At 39.0% G+C, this 26,265-nt stretch overlaps 1 protein-coding gene and 1 long non-coding RNA gene across 2 annotated transcripts in view; both read left to right on the top strand.

The window, feature by feature from the left end:
• The window catches only part of LOC141368886 (uncharacterized), a 105,494-nt gene that overhangs the window by 68,412 nt on the left and 10,817 nt on the right, over window positions 1-26,265 (top strand). The window lies entirely within an intron of this gene.
• On the top strand, window positions 12,793-16,202 carry LOC141369154 (uncharacterized). The gene is made up of 3 exons (XR_012372722.1): window positions 12,793-13,074; window positions 13,903-14,025; window positions 14,758-16,202. It is a non-coding gene; the product is annotated as an uncharacterized lncRNA (long non-coding RNA).

Genomic DNA, 26,265 nt, shown 5'->3' on the forward strand with positions numbered 1-26,265 from the left:
CAGCTCGCAGTTCAAGTTGTTTAGTTTCCCAGTAATGTCTGTCAAAAATGCAAGGTCAAGTATCCACTCTGTGTCCTCAAACAGTGAGACGTCTTCGCCTTTGGACAGCTTGAAGTCTTTGATTTCACCCAAAAGTGAAAAAAGTAAAACTCGTCCTCTGCTGAGCCATCGGATTTCTGTGTGTAGCAGCAGGTCATCATATTCAGCTGACATCTCATCCAATAGAACCTTAAAAATCCTGTGCTGTTTTGCTTTGGAGCGGATATTGTTTATAATTTTTACAACGGGAGTCATCACGTGCTCAAAGCCGATCACTTTTGCACATAACGCCTGCTGGTGAATGATGCAGTGGTAATGCAGAAATTTTGGGAAGTCTGGGTCACCTTTACAGTGAGCGATGAAACCTGTATGTCGGCCGATCATAGCAGGGGCCCCGTCTGTAGTCACCGCTACCAGCTTTTCCAATGGTACTTTTTTCTGCACGAAAAACTCCTTCACTGTGTTATAAATATCAACTCCCCTCGTAGTTGTCTTTAAGGGCAGTAGTGCCAGGAGTTCTTCTCTTGTGGAGAAATCTTCAAACACCATCCAGATAAAAACCAACAGCTGCGCTGTACTGGTGCTGTCCACAGACTCGTCGCACTGGATGCTAAACCACCTGCACTTCGCCAGATCCCGGTCAAGCTGATCGACCAAGTTACCAGACATAGCTGACACCCGTCTAGGTATCGTAGATGGACCCATTTGGACGTCGGAAAGAGTGGAGATTAGATCGGCTCCATTTTTCTCGTCTTTAAGGACAGTGTTAGCAATTATCATCATTGTTTCTTTGACAACTTCTCCGTCTGAAAATGCCGCCTTCTTTTTAATCAGAAAATGTGTAGCTCCGAACGAGGGTTTGGTTGCTTTTTGTGACTTTTTCGCCGGCCTCGTGAAAAAAGACTGTTGTTTACCTAAAGCTGCCTTTAGCTCACGGGCTTTTTCTGCCCGTAGTGCACTTCGCGGTGGGTAGTGATCATGGTAACTTTTGTGATTCGTAATGAAGTGTCTCTCCACATTGTGCCGCTTTGCCGTCGCCACAGTTGCCCCGCAAATGAGACACACGCAGGTTTCCTTCACAGTCGTAAAAAAGAACTCATCCTCCCATTCGTTGTGAAAGTAATAAGTTTTCTTTCTTTTTTCTGCCATTTTTTGGGGGTAAGAAACTGCATTCAGCTCCCAGCTAGCGCTGTGCCCCCCCACGATGACCGGTCTTGTCATGCGCACAATACTGACGTTTGAACTAGAGTAGGTCAGAGTTCACATAAACTTATCTAAACTTCATTTATAATGAACATATTTTTAAGATATTGGACGCCACCCATTTCTTCTATACATCGACACCCAACCCCTGTAAAAACCTCAACAGTTATTTCCAGGGGGCTTGGGTGTCGATGGGACTTCCGGGGAAGCCGACGTTCACGGACCTCCGGACCTCCATCGCCACGCACGTAAGCGTCTCGCTCGTTCTGTTTCCGTCGATGTCGATCGTACGGAAATACTGACTGTTCTTCTCTCTTTCACAGGCCCGGAACACGCACACCTCAAATAACCGGACCAAGGTGGCAAAATTCATGTGCCATGAACCTCCACCGCCGGTTATTTGAGGAGGCGCTGTGTGGCGAGGAGGTCTCCCCGGGGAAGCCGTCCGAGGAGGGGACGAGTCGTAAGAGGGTGGCAAAAAAAAACACAGCGTCGGGAAACGCCGACGGGAGAAGTTGCCGCCCACCTCCCCGTCTTCCAGCAGCTCGGAGGTGGGGGAGACGGTGACCTTCCAGGAGTCCGGGGTGTCATCGATCGACTCTCACTCAGTGCGTTGTCTTCCCTTATATCTCGTTCGTGTCTACGGGTCGTTCGGCTTGTTTTCTTTGCTAATTTCTTAAAACTTTCTTGTTTTACTTGTTGATTTTTCTTTACTTGTTAATATGTTTTATCATTATTTACAATCTAAACATAAAATAAGCAAATGAAAATATGTAATAAACAAATATAAAAATTATCAGACTCCGTGGTGAGACCACTGGTTTAAACAGTACAGGATGGACAAAGAATGTCGCAATTTTTGTGTAATCCAAGCTGTGCCAAAGTCGTTGTAGTACAGTTTCATAAATGAATGGATATTAAAAGGGCTGTGGTGAAAGAGAATAAAAAGCAAAGGAATGTCCATGTTTAATAGGCTATAAGATATGCATTTATTGTTTTACCCTTTATACACGTATAATAAATGCAAAATAAATTGTCAACTAACAAGAGAGTACATTAAACATGATGATCATACGCGGAGACGTTTTCCACATTATTATGGCGCTTCTGCTTTAACAAGTGAGCTTAAACTTTTGGTATTTTTTACTAGGGATGGGAATCGAGAACCGGTTCTACTTAAGAACCGGTTCCCAGTGAATCGATTCCTTTGAACCGTAAGCATGCCTGCTTAATGATTCCGCTTATCGGTTCCGCTCGTTGCAAATGTGTCATGACGTCACACACACGCTGTGTTGTTTTGGTTTGGAACGCAGCAAACATTGCATCGAGGCAGAACGATCCAAAGTTTGGTTATATTTTGTGGTGGGCAGAGCGATGCTACGCGAAACACTGAAACAGTTGAATCAGTAACTTATATTTCACGCGAACATATGACAATATGGTCGCATTGCAGGAGGTTGCAGGACTGTCGCGTGTTTGATACACTATTACACAACAACACCAGTGAGTTTTTTTAGTTAATGATCTGTAAGAATGATGCTTTATTAGTGCTGTTCATTGATTTTAGTAAGTTTTTTGACATTTGGATATAAAGTGTTTCAATACTATAATATATAGTGTAAAAACGTCTGAGTGCTGCCCTCTTCAGGTTGAACGGTGGCTACTGCAGTTGAATTTTCCTATTGGATGTTGGGTCCAAAAAAGACCTTGTGACGTAAGCAGGTTCAAGCTCACCACGCCCTTGTTACGATCTCACCACACACTTGGTACGAGCTTAGTTCGTCCCCTCTATCTCTGTTGGGATCTGCCCACTTTTCTTGCATTTTTCAAATATTGCCAGTGGGTGGAGTCAGGCTCTGACCAGGGGTTTAGTTACGCTTTAATGCAGAAGGTAATGTGTTAATGTTAATCTAAGCGCCATTTCATTATGTAAACTTTTACTATACGGATAATATCCGGTGTCATTGTCCATCAAATTGCTGACGGCCAGAGTCTGGCTGGCTCTCACAATGGCTCAGAGAGATTGCAGAAAGTATCTCTCGTGCACCTCTAGCTAACTTAGCCTACTCCGTTTACAGAGGCAGGGAGGAATAAAATTTACTTAAAAGTACATTTTCAAGTATTTGTATTTTATCAGTGTTTTTTTTTTGTGTTTTTTTTGAAAACATACATTCCAAAGCATTATCATAATTTGAACTCCACTACATTTCATAATTCCAAGTTTTTGGTTTATATTTAATATTTAAGTACATAAAAAAATCTAGTAATGTTTTTTACTTTTACTTAAGTAAAAAGTACTTTTACTCAAGAAAAGTAAAAGTACACAATTTTTATGTAATTATGTATTCAATCAATTTTAATATGCAATATAAATACACAGTATGATTCTATGCTTTAGAATGTAGTGAACATTTTTTAGTAAAGTAATTTTTTTCCCAAGACAACACTCTGATAAAGCACAGATGCTTGGAAAATGAAACTAAAATACTCAAGTAGTGTCCACCTCTGCCGAGCAGTGACTAAGTTTGTGGTAAAGGGTTTGCATTCGTTTGCCACAGTAGATGCCTCTGCATTTCGGTAGGTTAATTGCTGTATTTTGTCCACCATAATGTCTTTTCAAAAGAAAATAACAAATGCATGCATGACCAAAAGTTGCATGTTTTATGTCAGTCTAGTTCTGTTTTATTAATTCCTAGTCCTATCATTTACTGGTTGAGAAACACTGCCCTAGGCTATAGGTCCCTGGACTTTACTTTAAGAAGTAGCTCACCTACTTTTAAGTTTGTTCTATGCTACACATATTGGCCCTTATTTATCAAAAGTGCGTACACCAAATTTCCAGCGTACACCTTGCGTACACCCAAAACCACGGTGACTTTGAGATTTATCAATATGGACGTTGGCGTACGGCACGCTCAAATCCTACGCCAGCTCAGGAGGTGGTGTACGCACATTTTGAGTTAGTGCAGAAATGCGCAAACACTTCCTAACACCACAAAACGCACTGACAAACTAAAATATATGATATATTATGACCCACTGTAAAAAAACATAGTAATTATAAACTTCAGTGTTTATTTTTATGCAACAATGTTCAATGTTTAATTTGTGAGACTTTACCAAAGCATTTGATTTGTATGCATATGTATTCCTTCAGTTGAGAGCCTGTGCGCTTTACCTGATGTTTCAGAGCGAGCATGTGAACGGAGCTTAGTGGGAGCGGAGCGTTGAGCGGTGCGGTAATATTACCATCAAAGCGCCTTTCCGAAAATTCCGCTCCCTCAGCACCGCTCGTTGAACCCAGAACGCCCTTTGATAATTTGCTAGTTCGAGAATCTGTAAAAACGTCTAGCAATAAGTTATGGAATTTAAGCCTTATACATAAATGTAAAGTAAAAATCAAAGTTAAGATTGAGCAGGAAGAAAAAATTGAAAGGGACTGCGGAGAGACTGTAAAGAGTTAGCAAATATTCATCCTGGAATCTGAAGCGGCACATTGCAAGAAAGCACAAGGATGTGCTACGAAAACATGGTAATGCAATAAAAGGTAAGCTAGTTACATACCATTCGATGATAAATAAATACAGATGAGGTAAACTAAAATGCTTGTGTTGAATGGAGCCGTAAATCCGATCATGATGACATGCGGACAAAATTATGGCCACAAATTATTTTTATGCTACATTATGGACACTTCTTTTTCTTATTTAGTCTAAAGTATGGCCATAAATTTAGAATTTGTTCCCAATATTCAACAGTTTGTTCCTTGGAATTAATTATTATAATATTTCGTAATTACTATTACAATTATTATTACTTCAAATTATGAATTAGCGTAGTAAATCATGTGGATGTCGTGGAAACAAATTGTTAATTTGAATTATATCCGGAGCTCCTTATCAAACTGGATCTAAGATACAGCTAACAAACAACTGTATGTAAATACAGAACAACACACTACAAAAGTTACTACATCATTTTAAAATATTATTTAAAAAAAATAACTGAACCATTAAGCAGACATAGAATTTAGATGTAGGCAACAGTAAATAATAATAATAAATAATAATTATTCTTCTAAATATCAATTAATAATCAAAATAATAAGAAGAATATTACAAATTGTCATCCAATTATTAATGTGTCTTTAATCCCACTCTTTAAACTCCCAAATAAAACAATTTTGTTTCTTTTCACTTCCCCGGATTCTCTTCTTTGCCGTTTTTCGTGTGTCAATGTCGTAAAATGAGGGCGTGGGGGAGGCGGAGAGTTGAATTTATATGGGCGTGTTATTCTAATGATGATCGTTTTCAGCCGCGGCATTTATGAAGGGCAGATATTGCGTACACCTGAATATCAACGGTACGCACAGTTTCATAAATCAGGCGGTGAGAGGAGTGTAAGCATAATCTTACGCCAACATATACGCCCGTTTCTACGCAAGAATGATAAATGAGGGCCAATGTGTGTATACTCTGTTCTGTGTCTTCTGAACAGATATTAAAGCGAGTTAATACAAAGATACAAATTTGTACTTATTCCCTCACCCAATGAGAATCGATAAGGAATCGGATCGATAAGCAACATCGATATTGGAATCTGAATCATTAAATTCTTATCAATTCCCATCCCTATTTTTTACCCACATATATATATATATATATATATATATATTACATATTTTTTACCAAAGGAACACATGATATAGCCCAATGTAAGTTGTTATGGTAGCCTTAGCTTGTTCTGAAATGATGAGAATATTTAAATGACTAAAAATGTAGGCTATCTCTGAAACTTTATTTAAATAATGATTAATTTGTTTTCATACTTTATATGTATTGCTATGTATTAATTTACATAGGCCTACTGAGAAAATGCCATATATTAATATGCAATGCCTTCTGTATGGCATTTATTTTGTACAGTTACAGGAGCACAAATGCTGCGGGCTCACTTCAAGACACCGCTTTGACCGAGGGTCCGTACATTTGCACTATAATGCAAACAAGCCTAGACAATGTGCTTTATGTTAAATTAAATGATTTTCATTTTACAAATTAATATTTGGCTGTAGATGTATTGTCTTAATAATTTAATAATAAAGGGAAAGACGTGTTACGTTAGCTTACCTTGCGTTTTACCTTATTAGTCCTCATTCTGCATTTACAAATAAATAAATAGGCACACTGAATTTGTTTTTTAAACGGTCATATTTATAAAAAAGCAACAATATATGTACCATTAATAATAGCAATATAGATATTTACTTGGCACTACAATCATAATATATTAAGATGGTAAAACCGCATATGCGCTAGCACGAAAAATCACTGCCAGAGAAATTCTTTCACCGCCACAGCACTAGACCTATATTGTAATTTCGGAATGCATTAACAGAAATACAAAAGAGCAGAAATTCCAGGCTGTTTTCTGCACTTAAGCCAATATCTTTGCCGTATTCTTCTTGTTTAGTTTTTTTACATTCTGCCACTCACAGGTGCGAAAATGCTTACGGCAGAATTCGTCAAGTCGTACAATAAAATCTTGTCATGTGTGACTGCATACAAATTTTTTTCGCGTAAACTCACTTGTGTCGTGTGCGAGAGCTCATGACGTTCTGACTGTCAGAATTCGCACCGTGTACGCCCAGCTTAAGCTGTATACTTTAAACTACATACCATTTGAGTTGGAATCATAAGGCTCGTCTGGCTCAGGTCTTTCTTTCTGGGTTCAGCACAATTCTGGAAAAGAGGAAAGAAAACATCACACATTACAAGTTACATCTGTATTGGTAAACGTGAATAATATGAGTGGAGAAGTCAATCAACTATATGAATTAACTTTACATCAAACCATCTTACCATTTCTCTCAGTCTTTGATGATCTCTTGTCTTTGGTCTTTATGTGTGAGTCAGGGCCTTCTGGGTGAAGAACAAGACAGTTCATGAAATATGCACAAATCAAGTCAAAACATACTTTGCTCTACATGTCTGAAAGTCTAAGCTGTATACAGTCTGATAAACTACATACCATCTAAGTTGGAATCATAAGGCTCGTCTGGCTCAGGTCTTTCTTTCTGGGTTCTGCACAATTCTGGAAAGAGGAAAGAGAACATTTGTACATCTGTATTGGTAAACCTGAATAATGTGAGTGGAAAAGTCAATCAACTATATGAATTAACTTTATATCAAACAATCTTACCATGTCTCAAAGTCTTTGATGATCTCTTGTCTTTGGTCTTTATGTGTGGATCAGGGCCTTCTGGGTGAAGAACATAGACAGTTCATGATATATGCACAAATCAAATCACAACCTACTTTGCTCTTCATGTCTTAAAGTCTAAGCTGTATACTTTAAACTACATACCATCTGAGTTGGAATCATAAGGCTCGTCTGGCTCAGGTCTTTCTTTATGGGTTCTGCACAATTCTGGAAGAGGAAAGAGAACATCACACATTACAAGTTACATCTGTATTGGAAAAGGCAATCAATTATCACAGCAATACTAATTGAACTTCCTGAACAACCTTTCAAGGCAATCTTCACAAACCATCCTAATAAACCATGCTTATAGTATTAAAAACACATACACTTACAATTCATTTTCTGCATTTAACCCACCCCTCTAAACAAATTCACTCCTTACTATCAACTTGCCAAGAAATCTGGTTTCATATCAGTATACTGAGATATTCATCAAATGGAACTAGAATTAATAATAGGCTGATCCACTGTGCGTCACAACTCAAAATATACTGTAAATTAATGCTTTAATATATGAAAAGTGGATTTTAATATTTTTAATGTTATAATATGTTTGAACTGTATTACTCTATATATTTTCAACAATATATAAATATTTATTAAACTGACAGAAAAGTATGTTTTTTGTATAGATGACTTGCATACCATCATGCTCATGTCTAGTAGACGTCTCCTCTGAAGTGCACCCTTCCTTGAGTTTATTAGACAAAACAACTGTAAAGACAAAACAAGAGAGACACGTTTTAAATCGCATAAGTCATATGTTCTTTATAAATTCACTTTTAGTATATATTGCTTCTACTTTTCAATAAATAAAACATTTTTACATACCCTCTAGTTCAAGATCAATCTCATCGAAAGATTTTCCTTTGTACACAGCTGTTCCACATTCTATGGCCATAAGCAGTTTGCTCATTTTTGCCAGCTGTATTGTGTTTTCTGTAGGGCTGTCAAAGTTAACGCGTTAATAACGCTTTAACGCAAATTCATTTTAACGCCACTAATTTTATTAACGGAGATTAACGCAACGCGCAATTTCTGTTTGACCCTTGGTCCAGCCCATAGTTGAATGTAACACGGTCACAGAGACGCAGACAAATGTGAACCTGTCTAACTGAGTCGAAAGTTTTCATAGAAATAAGAACATTAAGCAAATCGTCTACCAAATCCAATGCTCTAAATGCTCGTTGGACATCTGATATGATCTTTATTTATACGTCTGAGAGGTGTAACGTTACCGTCCTCCTAATGCTTAATCTAATACAAAAATGCGTCTCAATTCATTTTGGTTTCGCTTTTATGCATGACTTAGAAAATAGACTGCAGGACTTGCTTGATGTTAAAATAGTCATTAAGAGAGATAAAGTTCGGTACCTGATTAATGTTAAAGAGTTATTAAGAGCGACAAGACTCAAAAGCGATCCCCTCACGCTGACTGACTGATATCTGAAGCGCGTGCACACAGACGCGCGAGTGCGCGACCCGGATATATAGACATCTACACAAAATTACAGTTTTACAAATATCTGTTTTGATAAGAATTCACGCAGGTAGGCTCTATAATCTGTTATGTCTTAAGTAAATGTTTGGTTAACTGTTGGGTAAAACTATCTGATGTGTAACATTATATTAGATCACTTAGATTTTAAGCAGTCTGTCTCAATGTCAATCAAACAAAAGGAAAAAAAGTTGAACATACATTGATGATGTTTTTGCTTTGTGTGTGCTAAATCTATTAGTTTTACCAGTGATTTTAAGGTATTGATGTGGTAATATAATGTATGGATGTGGAAATTTTTGTGGTAATTTGACTCTTTCAACTTCAAACACGTGTAGTTCTGTCATATTTTGTTATATTTCAACAAATCAGGCATTGTTCTATGTTTAAATAGAGAATGTCAAAATATGAACAACTATTTTTTTTAAATTTGCTAATTCCGACTCAACTTGCCAGCACAGGTCACAAATGATGCAGCAGCAAACAAAAATGGAGAAAGAAAAATCTTCTGAAAGGAAAATTCATATAAAAAACAATGGCTGGGGATTCTGTTAAAATGTAAACAGGCTGTTGTTAACATACATTTGCATAAAGCATCTATATATGTATATATGATTAGAATATTAAAAACCTGAAAAGTGTTAAATTAGGGTAAATTTAGAATGGATAAAAATGTGCGATTAATTTGCGATTAATCGCAGTTAACTCATGAAATCATGCGATTAATCTAGATTAATTTTTTTAATCTATTGACAGCCCTAGTTTTCTGTTAAGCGATAATATTCCCTATGAACGCGGATGTCATGTCCCATGAATTTTGCCAACTGATCCAACTCGTTATCCTTTAGGTTCATTATTTGACAAAGAGTCGCTATGTGCTTTCTCAGTTGAGTGGAGGTGAGGGTCTCAGGATGTTTCGCATTACACAGATTTGCAAATTTTCTCAGACAGTCTGAGCCTCTGATATGACTATCTGATTTTGCTTTTGCAAAGACATAGTTATTGGTGTAAAGAATGCCATTTTCCTTGCGTCCTGTGCTCAATGAGAAAATCCAGAGCTTTTATATCTCCAGTAAGCAGCACCGGAACATTTCGCCCTCTTTTCCCTCTTATCACAATTCTTGTGAAATCATTACTTAGATCACGTTCCAATTTTGAGAGGCACTGCATAACATCAACATTTAGGGCATCTGTGTTTTTCTTCTCATATGTCTCAAGTAGCATTTTAGCTGCCTCACCTTGCCGTCTCTGATTAAACAGAATAATTTGTGATAGGATGCTTTCACTTAGCATGATGAATGCTTTGGTATCAGGACCTTCTTTTAGTTTCTTTTGTGCACTTTCATCAATGGACTTCAAGTATTTTTGAAGTAGTATTACGTCTTCAGTGAGAGGGATAATTTCCTTCTTGTTCCACTTATTTTCTTCCAGATTTGTCCTTGCACGTTGTGAGACATAGTGGTTCCATTTTGTGCTCACTAACCCTATGAAGCTCCTCACCCTGTTTGCAGCTAACTCATCTTCTGCTTTTATGAAATGGCCAATCAAGATATCACCAACTGTCTTTAGAGAGTGTCCTAGTTTTACAGCAAGAGATGGTCGATCATAGCGGAATTTTGATTTAGTGAAGCCAGATGCCTTTTTAGCTGCATCAACAGCCAACTGGAACATTGGTGGAATCAAGATATTCTGAAGGTTTTTCACCTCTGCATCTAATGTCTTTGCAGCAATCACAAATCTCCCCAAACTCCCTCATTTTCTGACTAACATAACCATCTTTGGATGTATCGCTCCCATGCTTGTCCAACAATCTGTCACCATACTCACAAATAAGTGAATCTGATTTTACTTGAAGAGATATCTATTCATGCACCATCCAACCAATAATTTTACAACATCTCTCTGTTGTATTTCCCTGTATTTTCCCTCTCTTGTTTTTTGAAGAAACAATAACAATAATTGCAGGTCAAGAATTCATGTGGACTAATCTCTTCTGATGGTTGTCTATAAGTTACCAATACCCCTTGTCCTGACCCCAAGACGGTGGTATTGTGAATGTAATCACCTTTACAGCGGAGCTGATCCAAAAACAGACAACGCTTCTTAGAATTTTTGGGTTGGCATATTGCCTTAGCCCCATCTTCCTCCTTATAATGCTTTCGCTCTAAGTGACGTAAAATTTTACTCTGAGGCTTTTTGCAGAAAATACAGTAATGCTTTTTGTCCCACTTTCTTTGCTTTCCCTTCTCACATGTCTTCACTGTAATTTTTGGAATGACCTCTTCCTTATAATCATCTCCACAGTCTCTTGCATTTTCCAGGTCACCAGTAGTGCCTTCAAGCCCATGAAATTTTTGTTTAAAACTAGCTTTTATCTGAGCTTCATCAACACTGCAGTCTTCACTGTCAGAGGACGTGGAAGGCACATATTCACTGTCTGAAAGATCAGTATGACTAAGACTCTGTAAAAAAAAAGTTAAATTGCAATAAAGTTAAATTTACATGTTAACAATGTCAACAAAAACTAAAATCTTGATTGTGGAGCTATTTCTTTAACTTAGGTTTAGAGGTTGGATGTTTCATTAAAAGTCACCATAATTGTAATCAGTGGTTTTTTTAGTTGGACTTGACTCTCAGATTGGTAGTTTAACTGGTAGCTATAATTCTCTGTGTTTAAAACATGTTTGTTATGGCAGAGAGAATACAATAGTGCAATCCTATAGTGGTGTTTAGTACATAAAGTCTAATCATCATTACTAGATAGTTGATGTATTAGTGTAGTGTTTGCATGCTGGGTATCAACAAATAACAAATCTTATCCAGGACTCCCAGCATGCACTGCGGCATGGATAAATTAACTTTTTACTTTTTTTGTCACCATTGTTGAGATTCATACTCTGATTCTTGATGTTTGTGTGTCTTATTTTGCACAGCAGTTATTTTTTTATGTGCACAGTTTTCAAAATCCTTCAGAATAATAAACTACTATAAGAGTTTTAAACCTTACACTGTAGTATCACATTATCAACAAAAAAGGATGCTTTTTAGGAAACACTAAATTAATATGGTATTACTTTTGTGTCAATATTATTCAATCAAACATACAGTATTTGAGAGAAAAACTATTAAATTGTTGTAAAAAAATTTAATTAGCATTTAAAAAATGTTATCTTAAAATGATTTTAGTTACAAAATATAGCTGCAAGCAGCAATGCCGGGGTCAAGCCGAAAAGGGCACAAAAGTATGTAAAATTGAGATTGGATAAGCAGATTGAAGAACCTAGGTAAACCTAATAATTTTAGATGAAAAAACAAAAAAGTTATCAACAAAAATAATCTAAGTTCTTGTCTACTGCAATCGTCCTTCTGTTATTGACAATCATGGAACATTAGAGCACTGAAGGACATGTGAGTGGTGTTTGCAGTGGCAAAACATGGGTCACATCATGTTATAACAAGTTTAATTAGTCAAAATAGACCATCCCCGTGTCTCTACGATGTTCTGATGCAGAGATATAGCTTTTGCAAAAACGGTTAATAAGGTATTCTCAATGGTTGCTAGGGAGTGAATTGGCAACCACCAGTGATCTTAGTCAAAGCCATGAAATGAATAATCCATGATGACTCATGGTTTTACATGTGTTGTTGCAGTAGTTTTAGGTAAAATTACCATATTCTATCTCAAAACCAGTAGGTGGCGCAGTGACAAAATTGTGCATGAAAACTAACGGATACAATTGGGGTCTTCGCCCATTCTGGGCATGACCCCTAAATACAGTAATTGTTAACCAAATTTTTTGCAATATGAATTTTTCTTTGAGTAGTTTCATCGTGTGTCCCTACATTTTGCTCTCTGCTACGCTGTTTTTGTTTGCGGATCAAAAATCTTTGCTTTTGAGTCAAAAAGTTTTGGATGCAAGTTACAAGCACCTCAGTGGGCGGGATCAACCTAGTTGAACGAAAGACCCGTTTCTATTGGCCACTACTGTCACCATTTGGCCACGCCCACCACGGAAGTCTGCCACCTAGGAGAGGGATGCTGTGCTATGGAGAGCGGCATTGTTTGTAAGGTATGAAAGATCATTTAATGTCATAAACTCTGTGGAATGTGTATAAAAATGAATATCTTGTGGTTAACCATCCATATGTTTTAATCTCTCTTATCTAAATATGCAACGTTACTTTGGACGCAATAGCCTCCGGAAGCTAATGCTAATGAGTTTGCTTTATCCAGCTAACGTTAAGTCTTACACAGATATTAATACCACGCTTTTATTAGTAAGTTAATCACTTACTGCATACGGACATAAAAACAAATATTAATATTACATATTATGTAATTGCACGACTATATTTCCCCAAGTTATTTTTACATTGGAAGTTCTTTGTGTTGATACTGCTTAAATATTACTCAATACGTGAAGAATTAATCCTGTAATGGCACTTATGTAAATGTTTATGTATTCAAACAATATCCAGTTAAAGAAATGTGAATGTATGTTTATTCACATAGCAGATGCCTGTATTCAAATCCATTTACAAATGAAAAAACATTTAAGGGCGGTTTCCTGGACAGGGATTATCTTAAACCAGGATTAGGCCTTAGTTTAATTAGGAAACATAACAAGGTTTAAAAAACATGCCTTACTAAAAACGTTACTTGTGTGCATTTTGAGGCAAAACAAAGGGCACTGATGTATTTTAAGATATGTCAGCGCAAGTTGTTTTCAGTTTTGACAGCTCTTACATTTATTTTTAGTCTAGGACTAGTCTAATCCCTGTCCGGGAAACCGCCCCAAAATGTTTTGTCCAAAGGCCCATGTAATGTTTAGTAAGACACTAAATATTCAACACTTGTTTATCATTTTGTATCTCAGTAATTTGTATTTATTTCTCAGATGATTCTTCACTTGAGGTTATATTGAAGTCAGGCAATGACAGGAAGGATGGCTGGGGATTCCAAGATCTGATAAAAAAAAGTTACAGGAAGATACTTGGATTACTCATGGGACCAAAGAGCTGTAAGCAGAATAATTTGGAGCACAGTTTTCAAATAGAAGGATGTTGGTCACCTCAGCAAATAAAGCAAATGACTTTTATTAGACAGAAATCTTTCTTTTGAAACCCATATCTCACATCACAAAAGCAGCCTTCTTCCAGCAGAACTTTCAACCGTCTCCGATGTGAAGAACCTTGTTCATGCATTTATGACATCTAGATTAGATTACTGGGTGGTTGTCCTGCATCCTTAATTAATAGGCTACAATTAGTGCAAAATCCCAGCTGCTAGAGTTCTGACAAGGTCACGCAAGTTCATAATACCCCAAATTTAGATCTCTACAATAGTAACCAGTTAAATTCTGTATCGATTACAAAATATTGCTACTCACTTATAAAGTCCCAAATGGTTTAGCTTCTACAGACAGAACTTCTAGTATGCTACAAACAATCATGCTCCATAATATCTCAAAACTCCAGACTTTTAGTAGTTCCTAGGATAGCAAAATCTACCAAAGCAGGGTAAGTTTTTTTACACCTATGGAAACTGTGGAACAGCCTTACTGACACTGTTCAGACACTCTCTCCCAGTTTAAATCTAGCCTAAAGACACCTCTTCAGTGTGCATAAACATAATTTCAACCTGTAACTTTCCATTAAGTTAAAATAACTTTTTTTTTTAATTATCCTTAACCTAAAAAGCTCTAAACAGCAGCTATGGTAATTTTCTCTATTTGCTTTTTTTAAAACTTCAGATTACACCAGCTCCAGTCTGGATCCTGTCTCTATCAGATGACCCTACACATAAGGAAAGTTGACATCGGCCATCACAAGGACTTCAAAACTGTTCAAAGCGCTTACAAATAAATGTGAACAAAATTGAATTGTTTGAAGTCAACAGCAGAGATGAGGATGCCACAATGCATCCTCTCCACAACAGATCTTGGATTACAAAGTGATATTGACATTTTTCTTGGCCTCTTTGATTACAATCCTCCAAATCATTCCTGCAACACAAGAAGCACAAATTACTTTTGTCACAGATCACAGTTTGTCATTAAAGTCTGGTCTACTTGCTACTTTTGAAAGATCTTCATATCAAAATGTCTTAAATACTGGATTTATTAATTAATTTTGTTTAGTTACTAATATATTTATTTACATTTACACATTTTTTCATATTCATTCATTTTACCCTAAACTATTTTGCTTGTTGTTTCATTACTGCAGATTATTTATGTTGGGTGATGCATTGTCTTCATAAGTAGATATAGGTATATCAGTGGTTTCCTCCGGCTAAAGATTTTTGATAATGTCATAATACAAAGTAGCATTGTGTAATATTTTATATGTTCTTTAAAATATGTTACAAGACGAGTTAGACAGACCATTGACAGTGCAGCTAAGATTATTCAATAAACCATTTTTATTTTATTCTTTATCATTTTGTCCCCTGCCTGATGCTCTCATCTCTGTACCTTGTGGTTGAGTAAAAGCATTAACTCACCACAGAGTTTTCTATCTTTGAGCAATGGACAAAGTCATTTTCCTGACTAAGACAGGTCTAGTAAAACTAAGAACTAGTGAACTGGACTTGCTTCTTGTATCGGTTTAATCTAAAATTTTTGGCATAGTCATATTTGGATCTATCAATGTCATTAAATGCCCATGATCTTACTCTATTATATGTCATAGCTGCTATGCTAGAATTAATTGTATAAAATAATTGTATAATTTATCATTTCTGTTCAAAAAAAGAAATACTAATTTAGTAGTCAATTACGCAAAAATATTCAGCCTGCAACAGCAAACTTGCACGATTGCGTCACATCATGAGTAAATTTTATGTCCGTATGCAGTAAGTGATTAACTTACTAATAAAAGCGTGGTATTAATATCTGTGTAAGACTTAACGTTAGCTGGATAAAGCAAACTCTGGACGCAATAGCCTCCGGAAGCTAATGCTAATAACTAACGTTGCATATTTAAATAAGAGAGATTAAACATATGGATAGTTACACACAAGCTATTCATTTTTATACACATTCCACAGAGTTTATGACATTAAATGATCTTTCGTACTTTACAAACAATATGCCGCTTTCCATAGCACAGCATCGCTCTCCTCGTTCTACAGGCAGACTTCCGTGGTGGGCGTGGCCAAATGGTGACAGTAGTGGCCAATAGAAATGGGTCTTTCATTCAACTAGGTTGATCCCGCCCACTGAGACGCTTGTAACTCGCATCCAAAACTTTTTGACTCAAAAGCAAAGATTTTTGATCCGCAAACAAAAACAGCATAGCAGAGAGCAAAATGTAGGGACACGCGATGAAACTACTCAAAGAAAAATTGATATTGCAAAAAAATTGGTTAACAATTACTGTATTTTGTAACTAAAATAATTTTAAGATAACATTTTTTAAATGCGAATTAAATTTTTACAACAATTTAATAGTTTTGCTCTCAAATACTGTATGTTTGATTGAATAATATTGACACAAAAGTAATACCATAAATTAATAAATCTGTTTTCTAGATGATTATGTTTGACATTATATATTAAACATCACCATTGAATTGCACTATTGTCTTTTCTTTGCTTTAACAAACATGTTTTAAACACACTAAGTTATAGCAGTTAGAAAAAAACGAATGAGCTAGTAGGGCTGCATGATTAATCGAAAAATAACTGAAACCGAAATTCAGAAACGTTAACCGACCCTATTTTATCATGTCGGTTATTTCGGTTTTCAATCCTGTTAATACTTTCAATACTTGCCTTTAAAACTACAGCGTGTGAGGTTACGTGGCTCCACCCCGTCCAGTCAGTAGCATAGAGACACATGGAGGAGAACTAAAACACTTGTGTTAACTGAACAGATCATTTAGTGCCAAAGAAATACAAAGTAGTCGCGCGTGTGCGAGCCGCGTGATAAAACTACGGAATGTGCGATCGTGTTTTTAACGCAAATTTGCATGACGCGTAAAAGTTTCAGGTCACCTTGCGCTCAGTTGAATCTACCGATGAGTCTACGCAGCCCAGCGTAAACACATAACTCAGAACCGCGAGAAGACGCGGGAGCGCCCGCGCATGTTAAATAGACATGTCAGGATGACAGAGAGAGAGAGAGAGAGAAAGAGAGAGAGAGAGAGAACTTCTAGTCTACATTAACACCAGAAACATTATAGATGAGAGTAAAGGTCTTGTATAGCAGTGCCCGGTTAAGAAAAACTGAATAGAAGACAAGAAACGTGTAAAGGATACAATGTGTATTACCCTGCCACTCATCTCATTATCTGGATATAACTTATTGTGTATCTTATGGCCATAATTAGGCATGTGGGTTGTATGAATCTTTGGTTCATAAGTTCCTATTCTGAAAGTTGAATCAATTGTGCATAATAACATGTGCAGCAACTGCATATCGTCGCTGCCTGATGAAACTCACGTATGTCCAAAACGGTAACTTTTCAGAAAGTGAAAAAAACACTGTATATCAAAAGCAGTTGAATGTAGCGTTGTCATACTTGGTACGGCATATTTACATGTAACCATATTCTTGCCAGTGTCATGATATAATCCACATTTGACCAAAATTGAGTTTAAATGGACATGCGTGCATATTTTACAGTAACTTTGATCGATACGCGTTCTTCCGATCATTAATTAGAATGGCCAATTCGCGTTTCGTATTGACAGATGAACACGCTCAGTTTATTAAATACTCTACGTCTTGGTTAAATACGCTTACTTTATTTAGTATTAATTATAAGTGTATTAAATGTCTCTTGCAAACCATTAAGGGACAATGAATCAATACACTGACATGGTAATGCTACACAACAGGGGCGTCAGTTTGTGTTGAAAAGTGGTGGGGACAAAAGATCCGAAAAAACATACTGCAGGACGGGAAAAATATTGAATAACGCGCATCAAAAATGGGCATAGCGTAGGCCAGTCAACAACAAGAAAATACTCAGCATGAATTTATAAACCCTCAACAATGTCGAATGCACACATCACACATGTAACAGTCCCTGCAACACCAGCTCAACCGAACAGTGCCAAAGCACCATACCATTGAAAACAGCAGCGCGTTTAAAAAATGATTACAATAAATTTCATTACACATGTACAAGAAAACACACCATAAGCATACAACGCAACACATGTGAGACTAGACCACAAAACCAGTCTTAAGCATCGCTTGATTTTTCAGAACATTTTACCCAGATAGCAACACATTCAGGGCCAAAACTGGCTTACTTTAGGCACTTCAGGCTTAATTCAGGCACAGGTTTTTTTCGTGAAACATCATTGGGCTGAGTTGTGGCGTGAGTTTGGCCAACCAAAAGAAATAAAATGCAAATGGCTTTTTTGGCTGAGTCTTGGCTGGAGTTTGGTCCACCTAAAGAAACAAAAAGCAAATGGCTTTTTTGGCTGATTCTAGGCTGGGGTTTGGTCCACCAAAAGAAAAAAAAGCAAATAGCTTTTTTGGTTGAGTCTTGGCTGGAGTTTGGTCCACCAGAAAAAAAAGTCTTCTGCAAACTGGGTTTTGCTAGCCAAAGATCAATTAAAGAGCTCACAGCCTGTGTAAATATCTTGCTTAGCTTCATTTTTTGTACGTCATACATCAATAAAAGATGAATTTTGTCAAAAACAATTGCAATAATGAAAATATGCTTGATGTATTTAAAATAATTAAATATTTTTTCCGGGATAGAAACTTTTTACAAAAGCTATTCAAATGCATTCCAATAAAGGAAATAATAATATGAGTTTTGTAAAGAAAAGAATTGATGTCTTTCTTGACAAGATTAGCCTGATAGGCACTTAAGGCAGACAAGGAGGTATCAATGTGCAAAATAAAAACAAAACAATAATAAATGTTTTAAAATATAGGAATGGTTCAGTCTGCCACATCATTCCTAAATAAGACTTAAAGAATTGAAGTTGTATCAAACATTGAACATTGAGGGGGCCAAAGCATTCAACATTAAATTGTGGGTGACAATTTGTCCCCTTTATGTCTATTGTGACTATAGCCATGAACTGAATAGTTACCTTTTTACAGGTATGTATTGTAAAACATTTTTGTGGGATGGTGAAACGTAATAATAAAATTAATTAGTTAATTAGTAATAATATAAATTAATAATAAAAATACTATAAAATATTCTTAAATTAAGTACTTCAATTGGTTTTCATTATTTCACAGTTGGCAATATAAAATACATCAGGAATATTTCAAAAATAAAATGGCAAGAAAAATAAGCCAAATAAATGCTTGACAATGTCAAGTTTTCACAACTGTTAGCAACTTAGTTGGTTGGCAATGGGAAATTGGTTGGCAACTCTCAAAATGTAATTTCATAGATATTGTACCATGTCCGGACATGGTACAAATAAATCTATGAAATTATATTTTGAGAGTGCGTTTTTTCATTTTTATTTTGATACTTCTTTATTACTCGCACTCATAAACTATTTGGAAGTTGAGCGCGTCTGTTCTCAATTCTAAATTGCATTGCAACCACGCACCCCTGAACAATCCCTCGTTTTGGAATCAACGCGGCGGCGGATTGAATAGACCTGTTCGACTTCATGCGGGAGCTGCTCAGCCCGATCGATCTAAATGTTCAGTGTTCTTTTGAGTCACTCTCGCGGTATTGTGATGTCATGCACCAATCAGTCTGCGCAGGCGCCGCATGAGGTCGAAATAACCCACCCACAAGAGGAACCGGAAGTTACGTAGCAGCCAGCCAGCCACGCATATTTACGCACGCCGTGGATGTGAAATTCAAACTGCTGTTTTACTACATGCTGCTGAACTTCTGCCTCGCTTGTTGACTTTTTACACAAAGGGAAGTACTTTGAGATTTCTTTAAAAAAAAAGCGAGAAAAAGGTTTTAGTAATTCTAAGCAGCGCATTGCTCGGTTGGCTTGTTTGTTCATTCGTAGCTCTTTTTGCTTGAAGTGCCACAGTTATTCACAATCCTCATTTACAGTGCATAATGGAAAACTTGTGGGCCAAGCGAAGTGAGCGACTTGAGCGAAAAAACATGCGTAAAAGGGCAGTTAGACGTGTCGATAGGATGTTTGAGTCTTTTGAGAAGGAGATCAATCCTCTGCCTGAAAAAAGACCAAACACTGACGCTGAAGATGTTTGTTCTAGTGTTGAGACTGTTTATGAATGTGAGGAGGAGATTTCTAGTGAAGATTCTAATGATAGTGACTCGAATGAAAGTTTTTCATGTAATGATTTGGCAAGCTCTTTGTCAGGCTGGGCAGTTAAGTTTGGTGTTTCTTTAGTTGCTCTTACAGCACTTCTGTCTATACTTAAAGTACATCATCCATTCCTTCCAAAAGATGGGCGTTCTTTGCTCCAAACAACAAAACGGTATTTGGTGGATAAAGTAGCAGGTGGTACTTACCACTATTTTGGAATATTAAAATCTCTTGGTAAAACGCTTGAAAACCTGTCTCTTAAAGTTCCTGATAGACACGTGTTCAGGTTACAGCTAAATATAGATGGCCTGCCTTTGTTTAAAAGTTCATCTCTTCAGTTCTGGCCAGTGTTGGGTATGTTGCAGGATTGTGTTGATAAAAAGACATTTTTAATAGCTTTATTTTGTGGTGTTAAAAAGCCAAACCCTGTTTCAGACTACCTAGATGCTCTTGTAAAGGAGATAAATCGCTTGACCCAAGGTTTTGTTATAAATGGTAAGTCTTTTTGGTTGAAGATAACTTCAGTTATATGTGATGCTCCAGCTAGAGCCTTTGTTAAATGCATTAAAACTCATACTGGCTATTCTGGATGTGACAAGTGTGTTCAGTCAGGTGTTTACAGTAACCATCGCATGACGTTCCCTGAGATTTGTGCATTTCCAAGGACTGATGAGTCTTTTAAGCTAGCTCTAGATGAAGATCATCACACAGGACATTCACCTCTGACTAATACTAATATAGGGATGGTTAGTTGCTTTCCTCATGATTATATGCATTTGGTGTGTCTTGGTGTGGTTCGAAGACTTTTAGATTTGTGGATGACCAGTACTGGACCTTTACCATGTCGTCTTTCTGGACATCATGTTAAGACTATCTCTGAAAGATTAACTAATTTAAGAGTTTTTGTCCCAGTTGAATTTGTTAGAAAACCAAGGAGTCTGGAGGAAAGACTAAGATGGAAAGCAACAGAATTTAGACAGTTTCTTCTGTATACTGGGCCAGTTGTTCTTAAACGTTTTCTGTCCGACCAAGTGTATAATAAATTCATGCTTTTGTCTGCTGCAATCTGCATTTTAGCAAATCCAACATTTTGTTTAACAATGAATGAATTTGCCAAAACTTTGCTTGTTTCATTTGTTGAACATTTCAGTAAGTTGTATGGCTCTGATTTTGTCGTGTACAATATACATGGATTGATTCACCTTAGTGATGATGTGGGACTTCATGGTCATTTAGACCTAATATCAGGCTTTCCTTTTGAAAATTATTTGCAGAAATTGAAAAAAATGATCAGGAAACCACACAGCCCCTTAACTCAAGTAATTCGAAGGCTGTCTGAAATGGAGGCTGTGCACTCAAACAGCAGTACTGAAGTTAAGGAATTGAAATCACAGATGAAATTCATGCACACAGATGGGCCAGTTCCACGGTTGTTTGACGAAACTTCTGTGCAGTTCAGAGAGTTGATTCGGGATGGTGTGGTTGTTAAAACTTCAGAAGGTGATAATTGTATTGAGGTTAATAATGTTGTAGTTCTGGTACAACACATTATTTGCTTTAAAGGGAGTGAGTTTGTTGTTTATAAAGAGTACACCAAGAAAGAAAGTTTATTTGACTACCCAATAGATTCACAGGAATTAGGGATTTCTGTTGTTTCAGACCTGTCATTGGAGCTGAAATGTGCAAGGCTTTGTGATGACTGGTTTGGAAAATCAGGAAGCAAATGCAAGATAAATGAAAACAGGTTTATTAAACAGATGACTCAGATGATATGACAGATGACACAGATGGTATGATGTTAAGTTGGACAGACAAAGGCTGCGGTGACGGATCCAAGTGCTCGTGAGTGTAGTCAGACTGACGGATGAAACCGGATACACAGACAGGTAGAACTCCACAGCGAAGACGAGACCACAGGAACACACGACACGATAACACGGGTGACAACGTAGTACAATCATCTGGCAGTGAGAGGAGAGAATGAGTGAGTATAAATGCCGTGTGGTTAACTACCACCAGCTGGAGCAAAGCAATCACGCACACCTGCACTCACTCAGATCATAAGCGATCAGACACACACACACTTCAATCATACAGACAGACACAACACAGAAAGTCACGGTGGACTTATCCTACCGTGACAGTACCCCCTCCCCCACGAACGTCACCTGACGTTCCCGGGCTCCTTGACCTGCGATGGAAATCATCAATAAGGGAGTGATCCAATATGTCCCGAGCCGGAACCCAACTTCTCTCCTCCGGACCGTAACCTTCCCAATCCACCAAGTACTGAAATCCGCGTCCCCTCCGTCTAGAGTCCAGAATACGATTGATCGAATAGGTTGGTTCCCCATCTACGATACGAGGCGGGGGGGGGAACCGGGGCAGGCGGATTAAGACGAGATCTAAACACAGGTTTGATTTTGGAAATGTGGAACACCGGATGAATTCGTCTGTACACAGGAGGGAGGTTAAGGCGGACTGTTACTGGATTAATGATTTTAGCAACAGAAAATGGACCTATAAATTTGGGCGTCAACTTATTCGAGACGGAACGCATCGGAATATTCTGAGTAGAAAGCCACACTTTTTGACCCACGACGTAAACGGGAGGCTTTGACCGGTGGCGATCGGCCTTGGCGCGCTGTCTCACTTGGAGTATGACCTCACGTGCCCTACTCCAAGTGCGACGACACCTCTGGACGAAAGCGTGTGCGGAGGGGACCGCGACCTCGGACTCCAGACTGGGAAATAATGGTGGTTGGTACCCTAAACTACACTTAAACGGAGATAGGCCCGTAGCTGACACTGGTAATGAATTGTGCGTGTACTCCACCATAGAGAGTTGTTGGCTCCAGGAGGAAGGATTCTTGGAGACCAAACATCGCAACACTCTTTCCACATCCTGATTGGCTCGCTCGGTTTGACCATTGGTTTGAGGATGAAACCCCGAAGACAGACTAACCGTAGCCCCTAGCAACTTGCAAAACTCACGCCAAAATTTAGATATAAATTGGGGACCCCTATCGGAAACCACGTCTGTCGGAAGGCCATGTAACCGGAATACGTGGTCAACGATAGCGACCGCTGTCTCCTTGGCTGACGGTAATTTGGGCAAGGGAATAAAATGAGCCGCCTTCGAGAATCGGTCCACTACGGTTAAAATCACCGTATTACCCTGGGAGGGTGGGAGGGCGGTAATGAAATCGAGCGAAATATGGGACCAGGGTCTCGAAGGGACCGGCAGCGGTCTAAGGAGCCCGTCAGGAGGACGATTAGACGCCTTACCCACAGCACAAACCGAACAAGCCAATACAAAATCATGTGTGTCACGAGCCATCCCTGGCCACCAAAATCGTTGCTTAACCAAAAACTTGGTTCGACTGACCCCTGGATGGCAAGCTATACTGGAATTATGGCTCCATTTAAGTACCTCTGATCTCAGTCCCTCTGGCACAAATAACCGGTTCGGTGGGCAACGGGCCGGGGGCGTTACCCCTTCTAAGGCTTTGGTCACCTTCGATTCGATCTCCCATGAGAGCGCGGAGATGAATATAGTCTCCGGTAAAATGGGCTCGGGAGATGAGGCACGATCGGAACGCTCAAAAATGCGGGATAAAGCATCAAGTTTGGTGTTTTTGGAACCTGGACGGTAGGACAAAGTGAAATCGAAACGACCGAAAAATAAAGCCCACCGAGCCTGCCTAGAGTTCAAACGTTTGGCAGATTTGATGTATTCAAGATTTTTGTGATCAGTGTAAACTATGAAAGGCACACCCGACCCCTCAAGCCAATGACGCCATTCTTCCAGTGCTAGTTTAACAGCCAACAATTCCCGATTATCAATGTCATAATTGCGTTCGGCAGGCGATAAACGATGGGAATAAAACGCGCAGGGATGCACCTTTCCGTCTGAGGACGTGCGTTGAGATAACACGGCTCCTACCCCCACATCTGACGCATCGACCTCCACTATGAACTGACGCTTACGATCAGGGGCCACAAGAATTGGGGCTGAAACAAAGCAACCTTTCAGTTTGGTAAAAGCAGTCTGAGCTGCCTCCGACCACCTGAACGCAGTACTAGCGGAGGTCAAGGCAGTCAGAGGTGCGGCTAGTTGGCTGAAATTGCGAATAAAACGTCGGTAAAAATTGGCGAACCCCAGAAATCTCTGCAGGGCCTTGCGAGACTCTGGGGATGGCCAATCAACCACAGCCTTAACCTTCTCCAGATCCATACGGACGCCCTCAGTCGAAATGATGTGCCCTAGGAAAGAAACAGACTGTGCATGAAATTCGCATTTCTCCGCCTTGACAAAAAGCCCATTCTCTAGCAACCTAAGAAGCACTCGTCGTACGTGTTGCACATGTTCCTGGAGAGACGAAGAAAAAATCAGTATGTCATCCAGGTAAACATACAGAAATTGGTCTACCATGTCTCGCAACACGTCATTAACGAGTGCTTGGAAAACTGCCGGCGAGTTAGATAGACCGAAAGGCATCACGCAGTACTCAAAATGGCCACGAGGGGTGTTAAAAGCAGTTTTCCATTCGTCCCCCTCCCTTATGCGAACCAAATTATAAGCATTGCGTAAATCCAATTTTGTGAAAACGGATGCTCCTTGCAACCTCTCGAAAGCTGAAGACATTAACGGCAAAGGATAAGTATTCTTTACCGTAATGTTATTCAACCCTCGGTAATCAATACAAGGTCGCAAAGATCCATCCTTCTTACTAACAAAAAAGAACCCCGCCCCCGCTGGAGATGAGGAAGGGCGGATGAACCCGGTTGCTAAAGAATCAGAAATGTATTTCTCCATGGCCTTCATCTCAGGAACAGATAGAGAGTAAAGTTTGCCCTTAGGCGGAGACGTACCTGGCAATAACTCTATGGCACAGTCATAGGGACGATGAGGAGGTAGAGAATCGGCCCGAGACTTACTGAACACTCCCTTCAGGTCCTGATACTCCACGGGCACGTTAGTTAAGTCCACCGTCTCCTCCTGAAACACCGACGCAGAGACAGATACACAAGCAGAAACAAGACAAGACTTATGACAAGCTTCACTCCAACCAGTGATAGTTCCTAATCTCCAGTTGACGGATGGGTTGTGTTTGAGCAGCCAAGGATGTCCAAGTACAATGGGAGCCAGAGGGGAAATAGTTACATAAAACTGCAAAGTCTCAGAATGATTGCCAGAAATACACAGGGTGACCGGGTCCGTGATGTGAGTGATGACAGATAATTCACTACCATTGAGTGCGAAGGGTGAAATGGGTTTGGAGAGAGCTGTCAACGGAACCTGGAGCTTACGTGCAAAGTGGTGATCGATTAAATTCCCCTCGGCTCCCGAGTCCAGTAGTGCGTCACAGGTGAGATGTGTGTTGCGCCACCGCAGCTTCGCCGGGAGGAGGGTAGATGTTAAAGGGGTCTTTGCTGTAGAGATTCCGCCCGAAAGTAACCCCAGCACTACTCCCGGGCGTTGCCTTTTACCGGACACCGATGGAGGAGGTGCCCGGCCTCTCCGCAGTACAAGCAAAGCCCCAATGATCGACGACGAATCCTCTCCTCCCGGGAAAGCCGAGCTCGACCCACCTGCATGGGCTCCGGATCGGACGTGGAAGAACCGGCCGCAATCTCCCTCGATGACGGTCTTCCCTGAGAAACAGCTTGAGAACAACCATCATCGTCATGAACGGGAATACTCCTCAGCCGGATATCCACTCGGATCGCCGCGTCAATGAGACCATTGAGAGAAATGGGAATCTCCCCATGCTGAAGTTCGCGCTGGATGCGGCCGGTTAATCCATGCAGGAAAATATCCCACTGCGCTTCCTCGTTCCAGTTTGTGTCCGCCGCTAGCGTGCGAAAATCAATGGCGTAGTCTGAAACGGACCGTGTACCCTGACGCAGATCTGCCAACTTCCTAGCCGCATCTCTTCCAACTGCAGATCTATCGAACACCCTTCTCATCATGGCCGACAACGCCTCGAAACTCACGGTACACGGGTCGTGATTCTCCCACACCGCTGT

Source organism: Misgurnus anguillicaudatus, chromosome 12 (assembly GCF_027580225.2).
Source record: "Misgurnus anguillicaudatus chromosome 12, ASM2758022v2, whole genome shotgun sequence".
Classification (NCBI taxonomy): Eukaryota; Metazoa; Chordata; class Actinopteri; order Cypriniformes; family Cobitidae; genus Misgurnus; species Misgurnus anguillicaudatus.